The 10685-nt window shown below is 42.3% G+C and overlaps 1 long non-coding RNA gene across 1 annotated transcript; it reads left to right on the top strand.

The window, feature by feature from the left end:
- Positions 1-760: 760 nt before the first annotated feature.
- On the top strand, positions 761-8624 carry LOC106577334 (uncharacterized). Its single transcript, XR_014391564.1, has 4 exons — positions 761-1048; positions 1947-2404; positions 5936-6968; positions 7588-8624. It is a non-coding gene; the product is annotated as an uncharacterized LOC106577334 (long non-coding RNA).
- The last annotated feature ends 2061 nt before the right edge of the window (positions 8625-10685 follow it).

Genomic DNA, 10685 nt, shown 5'->3' with positions numbered 1-10685 from the left:
GATACAAACTTGAAACCACTGATCATGACAATGGGATGAAACTCCTGGACAACGGTTGTGATTGTCCATTCCATATTGTCCATTTTACATTGACCTGTCCTGTTTTTAGGATATGTTGTTTGTTAACATGACAGTGCATTTTGTATTTGATTGAGCTCTATTTGGGTTAGGCTATTTGATCGGAGAAACCTGTATGATGTGAAAAGTTGTGGGGGTGATCATGGGGCTGGAGATGGGAGATGTCTGGTGAGAGAATGGCAGATTGAGGTTGCCTTAGTTACAGTAGTACAGGAAGTGTCTATGCTGAAGCAGGGAAGAGAGTGGTAGAGGAACATGGGGGGATTCCTGTGAATCGGCAGAGATCAAGAGACCGTGATGGGAAGAAAATTTGCTTGTAAGGTTGGCTTTTTAGCATTTATAGCGGTGGTTGTCAATTGTACTGCAGAAATGAATTGAAAGTCACAGAAAATAGAGATTGCTGTGGCAGTGGTAGAGAAGTACTTGGGATTGCGAGGATGTACTGCAGAACAGCTGCAGGGGGAGAGCTAGGGTTATGTCTTCTCAACACATTGGTTTAGAGTTGGACTAGATAGGGTTCAATAGTGGAATGGGTGGCAATTTCCCTTTTTCCCAATATTGTATTATTGTATCAAAGAATGTAATGTAGGTAGGCCGTGAATGGCGTCACACACCACTACAGTAGATGGCGGTGTATGCACCTTAAAGTTGGATGCAATCCGACAACCAATCCCAAAGAAGAAGAAGAAGACGAAGAAGAACTAAAACAGGAAGTGAATAGCTAGATCGTTGGTTTATTTTCCTCGTTGACATGTGGCTCTACAGACCCTAAAATTCCCAAATTACAGATGGAGTTGAATACGTTTCTTACGCAGCGATTAATAGCGGCTGCTGTGGAGATATCGTCTGTCTTTGAAAAAAAAGATAGTCGAGTACCAGGTAGAAATCTCCCGTTCGAAGGAGGAGAACAAACGTCTACAGAGGCTGTTGGATTTGGTTTTCCACCCGGAAATCAAGTTACATCGAGCAGGTTTGTAATAATAGTTACTGTGGGAAAATAATTATTCTCATTTAGTCATTCACACACACAGTTAGACTGCAGTATATTAACCCGTCTGTCTCCACACCCGGGGGACCCAAACAAGCATGTTTCCTGTAGTAACCTTGCAAAATCACCACTTCCATAAATATAGTTTTTTTTATTTTGGTGTTTTTTTATTCTATTAAATACATTGGAATGGTTAGGGTTCAATGTGAGTGAACCCTGCTGTGAGAGTCTATAGGACTGTATACATCTTTAAAATCTAAAAGCCTTTTATTGACCTGACAGTATCTCTATTCTAGCCACAGTGAGTCTGGGTTCTGTACTAACTCTCCACTCAGTCTCATCTGTTTAACTCAGTATGGAAATTATTTCACATAGTATTTCAACCCAGGTCTGAAGATCACACAGATCACTAGCCAGAGGGAACAACAAGCATCGTGTGTGTGTGTGTGTGTGTGTGTGTGTGTGTGTGTGTGTGTGTGTGTGTGTGTGTGTCATGTGCCTCAGCAGGGTGATAGAAACATCCTTTTTCCAGGGATACAGTATCTTCAACCTATCACCCCCATTTCTTTTTTTTTATTCTCGTGTATTACATTTTATATGACCAGTATAACTGCATCAGAGGAGGCTGGTGGGAGGAGTTTTAGGAGGATGGGCTTATTGTAATGGCTGGAATGGAATAAATGGAACAGTATTAATCATATAGAATCCACGTTGGACTCAGTTCCGTTGATTGCTCCTATAGCACCTCACACCAGCCTCTGAACTGCATTGTTAAGGAAGAGCTTGCAGTCAGGCGTTTCGCGGTACTGTTTACACCTGCTGTATCCTGCTGTACGTGAATAAACTCTGATTTGATTTGTTTTCCTTTTCTTCCCTCCAGACTCCCAGCAGCTCTCTCTTCCGGTCTCCGAAGAGGCCGTTCCCACTGAGCAGCAGCACTGTGAGGAGGAGAGTAGCCCCAGTCTGGGGCAGGAGGACCCAGAGCCCACACAGATTAAAGGGGAACAGGAGGACCTCAGGACCAGTCAAGAGGAAGAGCAGCCTCAAGGGCTGGAACCTGATACCAAAGACCTCTTGATCCCTGCCTGTGTGAAAAGTGACTATGAACAGGACCCATCTCTGCCCTCACATCTTGACCAAACCTTGGAGAACAGAGAGAGAGACTCTCAACCCACCAACACAACTGAACAGATCAAAACAGAACCTGATGGAGAGGACTACAGAGTATCAGAACCAACCAGGGACTCTCAGCTCCTCTCTGCAGTAAATCCAGAATGTTCTGCAGCTCAGAGTGAAAATGGTAAAGTTCATCAGAGTCCCAGCACTTCTTCAGAACAAGTAAGATTATATTTAATTTAATGTATTAGTAAACATGTAGAACAGCACAAAAAGGCAGCATTTAATTGTAGAGAAAACAGCCAAGTGATTACATGAGATTTTGAAAGCAATTTCCTTACAGAAAATGAATACAAAAAAAAAAATATGAACATGAATATATACATTTTAAAGTACATTTTAAATATAAAGTATATGGACAATTCCAGCGTTATGGACATTACATTTGCAAGCAAAATCCCAAGCAAAATCTCAACCAAATAGAATGTGTGTCTATAGTACTCCTTGGGTGAACCCAAAACAGCACACTTCTAAATACTGTCAAGTTGGAGAAAGTCATTAAATGTATGTCAAACAAAAATCAATGATTGCAAAGTGAAACAAACCATACAACTCTATGCACAAGGACTACTTTTGTAGATGCAAATTCTGGTATCAGAATGACGGCACCAACGGCACAAACCGTCATTCTGTTACCAAACGTTTTATCTGTACTGGTCTTCCAGTAAATGTGTTTTTGTAAAACATTCTGTGGAAATTGTTCAAGGTTGTCCTTGTGCATACAGTAGTTGTATGGTTTGTTTAACCTTGCAATCATTGTTTTTTGTTTGACATGCACTATATATACAAAGTATGTGGACACCCCTTTAAATTAGTGGCTTCGGCTATTTCAGCTAAACCCGTTGCTGACAGGTGTGTAAAATCGAGCACACTGCCATGCAATCTCCATAGACAAACATTGGCAGTAGAATGGCCTTACTGAAGAGCTTAGTGACTTTCAACGTGGCGCCGTCATAGGATGCCACATTTACAACAAGTCAGTTGGTCAAATTTGTGCCCTGCTACAGCTGCCCGGTCAACTGTAAGTGCTGTTATTGTGAAGTGGAAACGTCAAGGAGTAACAACGGCTCAGCCGCGAAGTGGTAGGCCACACAAGTTCACAGAGCAGGACCGCCAAGTGCTGAAGCGCGTAGAGCTTAAAAATCATCTGTCCTCGGTTGCAACACTCACTACCAAGTTCCAAACTGCCTCTGGAAGCAACGTCAGCACAATTAACTGTTCGTCGGAGCTTCATTTAAATGAGTCTCCACGGCCGAGCAGCTGCACACAAGCCTAAGATCACCATGTGGTGTAAAGTTCGCCACCATTGGACTCTGGAGCAGTGGAAACACGTTCTCTGGAGTGATGAATCACGCCTCACCATCTGGAAGTCCGATGGACAAATCTGGGTTTGACGGATGACCGGAGAACGCTACCTGTCCGAATGCATAGTGCCAACTGTAAAGTTTGCTGAAGGAAGAATAATGGTCTGGGGCTGTTTTTCATGGTTCAGGCTAGGCCCCTTAGTTCCAGAGAAGGGAAATCTTAATGCTACAGCATACATTGACATTCTAGACGATTCTGTGCTTCCAACTTTGTGGAAACAGTTTGGGAAAGGCCCTTTCCTGTTTCAACATGACAATACCCCCGTGCACAAAGCGAAGTCCATACAGAAATGGTTTGTCGAGATTGGCGTGGAAGAACTTGACTGGCCTGCACAGAGCCCTGACCTCAACCCCATCAAACACCTTTTGGATGAAATGGAATGCCGACTGCAAGCCAGGCCTAATCTCCCAATATCAGTGCCCGACCTCACTCATGCTCTTGTGGCTGAATGGAAGCAAGTCCCTGCGGGCAATGTTCCAACATCTAGTGGAAAGCCTTCCCAGAAGAGTGGAGGCTGTTATAGCAGAAAAGGGGGGGACCAACTCCATATTAATGCTCAGGATTTTGGAATGAGATGTTTGACGAGCAGGTGTCCACATACTTCTGGTCATGTAGTGTACATTTTAATGTGAAAAATCTGAGTCTCATTCCCACGGAATGGCCCACGTACAGTGCATTGGTAAAGAATTCATACCCCTTTTTCCACATTTTGTTACGTTACAGCCTTATTCTAAAATGGATTAAATAGTTTTTTCCCCCCTCATCAATCAATACACAATACCCCATAATGACAAAGCAAAAGCAGGTTTTTATAAATTTGCACATTCACATATACACAAGTATTCAGTCCTTTTACGCAGTACTTTGTTGAAGCACCTTTGGCAGCGTTTACAACCTCGAGTCTTCTTGGGGATGATGCTACAAGCTTGGCACACCTGTATTTGGGGAGTTTCTCCCATTCTTCTCTGCAGATCCTCTCAAGCTCTGTCGCATTGGATGGGTAGCGTCGCTGTACAGCTATTTTCAGGTCTGTCCTGAGATGTTCAATTCCGGGCTCTGGCTGGGCAACTCAAGGACATTCAGAGACTTGTCCCGAAGCCACTCCTGCGTTGTTGTCCTGTTGGAAGGTGAACCTTCGTCCCAGTCTGAGGTCCTGAGTGCTCTGGACCAAGTTTTCATCAAGGATCTCTCTGTACTTTGCTCTGTTCATCTTTCCTTCAATCTTGACTAGTCTTCCAGTCCCTGCCACCACCATGCGTCACCGTAGGGATGGTGCCAGGTTTCCTCCAGATGTGACGCTTGGCATTCAGGCTAAAGAGTTCAATCTTGGTTTCATCAGACCAGAAAATGTTGTTTCTCATGGTCTGAGAGTCTAGGTGTCTTTTGGCAAACTCCAAGTGGCTGTCATGTGCTTTTTACTGAGGAGTGGCTTCTGTCTGGCCACTCTACCATAAAGACCTGATTGGTGGAGTGCTGTAGAGATGGTTGTCCTTCTGGAAGGTTCTCCCATCTCCACAGAGGAGCTCTGTCAGAGTGACCATCGGGTTCTTTGTCACCTCCCTGACCAAGGCCCTTCTCCCCCGATTGCTCAGTTTGGCCGGGCGGACAGCTCTAGGAAGAGTCTTAGTGGTTCCAAACTTCTTCCATTTAAGAATGATGGAGGCCACTGTGTTCTTGGGAACCTTCAATGCTGCAGAAATGTTTTGGTACCATTCCCCAGATCTCTGCCTCAACGCAATCCTGTCTCTGAGCTCTACGGACAATTCCTTCGACCTCATGGCTTGGTTTTTGCTCTGACAATTTCGAGTCTCATAGCAAAGGGTCTGAATACTTATGTAAATAAGGTATGTTTCTTTTTTTTTATACATTTGCTAAAATTTCTAAACCTGTTTTTGCTTTGTCATTATGGGGTATTGTGTGTAGATTGATGAGGGGGAAAAAGTATTTTACAAATTTTAGAATAAGGCTGTAATGTTAAAAAAAGGGGGAAAATTCAAGGGGTCAGAATTTATTTATAGATTTTTTTTTTAACCTTTTTTTTTAACTAGGCAAGTCAGTTAAGAACAAATTCTTATTTTCAATAACGGCCTAGGAATAGTGGGTTAACTGCCAGAACGACAGATTTGTACCTTGTCAGCGCGGGGATTTGAACTTTCGATTACTAGCCCAACGCTCTAACCACTAGGCTACCCTGCCACCCTCTTTCCGAATGCACTGTACATTGTTTAACATGATAACTCTACGAACATATCTACGTTCCAAAATGGGATCTCTGCTGTCCGTGAGTTTTCATATTACATTAATCTTTCCTTTTTGTTTCCCCCTTAGGATTCTAGTAATGTGGAATCAAATAAAGCATCTAATTTCTGTAACTGGAGTGACGAAAACATCTCAGTTACAGACAGCAACTCTTCAGACAGTAGCTCCTGCACTAAAGAAGACTCTGAGGCACGTAAACCAGCAAAGAGAACATGCCATTCTAGTGGTGTGCTGAATGAACCATCTGATTTGTCTAACTTATGTGATGAAAACAACCCGGGGACTGAGATCAGCCCTTCAGACGGCAACAAAGACATGAACATCCAAACAGACTCTGGGTCTCATAATCCAGCTAAGAGGATATGTCAGAGGGTGCATAGTGTTGCGGTAGCAAGACGTGGGAGTGGAGAGATGGCCTCCTGTTCCCATCCCAAAGTGCCAGGATCCACTCCAGATTACACCCACTGCATGCACTGTCAAGGTCTGTACATTCAAAAGTCACTATGGAAGCATGTCAGATACTGCCCTCTGAACCCCAATGCTGAAGAACCAAAACCTGGACAAAAGATGAGGATTCAGTCAGCAATGCCGTTTAAGTTGTGTCCTCAACCCGATTACGTCAGCACAGGTCTTTGGAAGATAGTTTGTGGTATGAACTCCGGCCAAGTTTCATTTGTGGTAAGAAATGACAAATGTATCCTCCTCATGGGAGAAGAGCTGTACAACAAACTACAGCCAGATGACAGAAGAAATAAATACATTCAACGAAGAATGAGAGAGGTGGCAAGACTCCTCATCACGGCCAGGACGTGTACACCTCTGATGTGCTTTGAGGACTTGGTCATACCTAGTAATTTACCTCACGTCATCACGGCAGTGAGAGCTGTTGCTGGCTACAACGAGAACAAAACGTACGACCGTCCGACGCTGGCTGTTCAAATGGGATACAACTTAATGAACATTGGCAGCGCTGTGGAATCCTGTGCACTGAAGTCAGGACGACACAAAGTCGCGGAGTCTGCTGGCAAATTCAAAAGTTTCAAGTGGAATGAGGTTGTTTTGGCTGGAGCACTGTCCACTCTCGGTGAACCCAAAACTAAATGTAAGTCAAATGTCACACCTTGTAGGTCAGGCTAGCTCTCCAAGTGGATGGTTTGTTACACCTTGTAGGTCAGGCTAGCTCTCCAAGTGGATGGTTTGTTATACCTTGTAGGTCAGGCTAGCTCTCCAAGTGGATGGTTTGTTATACCTTGTAGGTCAGGCTAGCTCTCCAAGTGGATGGTTTGTTACACCTTGTAGGTCAGGCTAGCTCTCCAAGTGGATGGTTTGTTACACCTTGTAGGTCAGGCTAGCTCTCCAAGTGGATGGTTTGTTACACCTTGTAGGTCAGGCTAGCTCTCCAAGTGGATGGTTTGTTATACCTTGTAGGTCAGGCTAGCTCTCCAAGTGGATGGTTTGTTATACCTTGTATATACCTAATAATATTGGATTTTTTATACAGGTAATTTGCCTGGAAATGGTCATGTTTATTTAACCTATTCATTTTTTTCTGTCTTTCTCTGGTTGTTTCAGCTGCAAAATCGTCAACTCCTGTTGAGCCAAAAAGTGAAATCTAAAGATGTTACAGTAGTGTAAAAGAAGCGATGTGATTTGCATTGTGAAATTATTTTCCATTCTTTGCTGCCGTTTTTGCAATCTTTTAAGCAACCTTTTCTCAACAGGTACCCAGCCAACCCGGCGCCCAGCCGACCCGGCGCACAGGCGCCCAATCAACCCGAAGAAACACTGTGAGATTAAAGTGGATCATTGATGAGGTAGCAGCAGTAGAGAAACACATGATGCCGTTCATAAAGAGTAGCCGAGTTCCTGGAAAGAGGGACTGCCTCAAATGCCTCCAGTCAGAACCTGTGGCGCTCAAAAGCAGAAACTGGTCGGGCATTAAGCTCTATGTAAAAAGAATCAAACGGCGACAGAGTACTGCAGCGAACTTGGGAGACCGCGGCCCTGACGGAGACTTCAAATCAGGTCCAGAGACTGTCAACGCAACACCTTAGCCATTGTGTTTCCCAGTCAGACTTCGAACCAGCCAGGGATTCGAACCAGCGACTTTGTGTGTGGTGGGGGGTTGCAGGTACAATATTTAAATTCATATTCTGTTCATATATTTTATAGTCATTAGTTCACACATTGTACCTGTGGGCTGCCACTAAAAACATTGAAGAAGAAATTAACTCTGACATTTCCTGGTTGGTAAAATTCTAATAGTAAACCTAATTTCAGTTTGACATCACAAGCAAGTCTAGTGTAGACTACAGGATCATTGTACCATCTAAACCGCTGTGAAATATATTTTCCATAACCAAAAATATTGTATTTTCAGCTGTTTTGAAGCTGGTGTACAAAATTTGAAAGTAAAATACGCAAAAACAAAACTTAAGAACGGGAAGCATAGAAATAGTGCACATAGAACAGATCTACCGCTTCCTAGACTTTGCTTTCAATGAGCGTGACAGATCTATAACTGTAAGTAGAATTGGAGTCCTCCATGGGGATCTTGAGAGGCAGTAGGGCTGATTTGGATAAATTCAGTTTAATCTCAAATTACAAAATGAATCTATCTATGATCTTCAATGCATTTGGGAGCAATAGAGATACATTGTCTAGATATAGTACAATACCCTCTGCGTATTGGTGTTTTTCCTTTGAATTGCCTGGGCCAGGGGTTCCATGCATAATAAAATAACAAAGGAGAAATGGATCACCTTGTCTGCTGCTTCTAGTGATTTTGAACAGACCAGATATTGCCTGTTATAACTATGACTGAGGGATTGGCATATTATTAAAATTAGAGACATTTTTCAAGACAGACCAGAGATATTACCATTCTAGTCTATCAAAAGCTTTTTCTGCATGGAGAGATAATACAGGCCAAGGACCTGTTCATTCTGATGAAGCATCTAAGATATGGAATAGTCGACGGATCTAATCAGATGATAAATATATGTATTTTTTTAACAAACCCGCTTTGGTCCATGTGGACCAATTTGGGTACGTAAGTCTTGAGACGGGACGACAAAATTTTAGAAGGCAGTTTTAATGTGTGTTTATCGAAGATAGGGGGTGATAGAGAGAACACGGTGACATCCTTACTTTATTTTTATTAAAAGTGAAATTAGTGCTGTATTCACATTTCTCCAAAATGAACCTTTGTGTGAACAGCTGTGTTGATCATTTAGAGCAATAGTGGACCTAATTGAGACCAGCGACATTTTGATTCCAGGCATGTCTCTCTAACGCGAGGCTACCTGATACCCCTAAGGACATGTTTCATGACAAAATCTATTTTCAGATCAAACTACTGTATTCTCCTTTTTTTTCTCCTCAGCTCACTGACTAAGCAAATGTAAGGCTGTATTAATGTTACTATTGAATGATTATCATTGTGAAATCTTTATTGGTATTCTGCTTTGTTGTACATTTCCACTTTTATGGATTGAATGGGGCAGGATGCAGTCCTTTCTCTAATATGTTATAGAGATACCAATATCAGACTTAATACCAGAGATCATGTCACATTGCTACTTAAAGCCCCATGCAGTATTTAAAAAAATATTTAAATCATCACTGTATGATTACTAAATCACTGTTTTTATTTCAGTAAAATAACACCATATCTTTTTTTCATAATTTATTTCCCTGAGCCTCCTTTTGCCATTGAAATGCTCAGTCTGGTTGTGGTGATACAAATGTAAATATATTTACATACACAAGCCCTGATTGGTGGACAGGCTCGTCTAGACTAGAGCCGGGTTGGTGAAATGTTATCTGAGTGGTGGGCCATGGGCGGAGCAAATAGATATGATCTATTTAGAAATATAATATGTAAACAATAGCTTTTTATGGTCTTGAAGCAATATCTTTTTTTAAGTAATCATAGAATTAGTGGCCGTAACTTGACACCTAACAACACGTTATCGTTACCATATTACCTAGACTTTGGGGGACCCTAATGCTGCGTTTAGACGAGAGACACAAAAACCGTCGTACCAGTCGGCATAGTGGCATAGCATTTACGGTCAAACAATGACATCCGGTTTGCCGTCTACCTTGTACCATGTACACGCAGCTTAAGCGAGATTTGGTAGAGAGAAACAAATACATTTTTAAAGTACATTTCCTGCAATTCTGCATATTGTGCCATGGGTTGAAGAGAACAATTATACAATTTTGCCATGGGGTGGGAAAAACCAGTAAGTTGAGAGCCCAACTGATAGAAATCTGTAACCTTTTGTCGGGTCAAACGAAACATTATCGTGGGCCAGATTTGGCCCGCAGGCCCCAGTTTAGTCAGTCCTGCTCTAGAGCCTACCCACATACCCCTTCAAAGTAGGAGGATACATCTGCAAATGAAGAATGACTGGTCATTGGTCAGAATAAATCAGATCAGATTGTGATGTCATGATGTGGACCAAAAGTCCATCCCACCAAAACAGGCTGAAATTCCAGGATTTATTTTCAAACAGCTCTTACACAAAGGGCATTATCATCATTAGTTATTTATACCTCCTTATTGTAAAAATATCTTTCAAAAAAAAATTTTTTTAAGGAAAATCACGTTAGCTAATTAGCACAGGTGGTCACGTCTGACTTCTGTAAACAAGCGTCGTAACGTGGAGATCTGGCCGTGGGAACAGTTATTATTAGCAAACTAAACTGGTAATCAGAAAAGTAGCCTGTGAAAATCATCTGAGCATATATCTAACGCTGTGGGTTATTTAAGCAATAAGCCCTGGATACAGCCCTTAGCCGTGGTATATTG

The sequence above is a fragment of the Salmo salar genome, unplaced genomic scaffold (assembly GCF_965601325.2).
Source record: "Salmo salar unplaced genomic scaffold, fSalSal1 ptg000648l, whole genome shotgun sequence".
In the NCBI taxonomy this organism is placed as follows: Eukaryota; Metazoa; Chordata; class Actinopteri; order Salmoniformes; family Salmonidae; genus Salmo; species Salmo salar.
The sequence above is the reverse complement of the archived record's forward strand: the minus strand, read 5'-3'. Positions and strand labels throughout refer to the sequence as shown.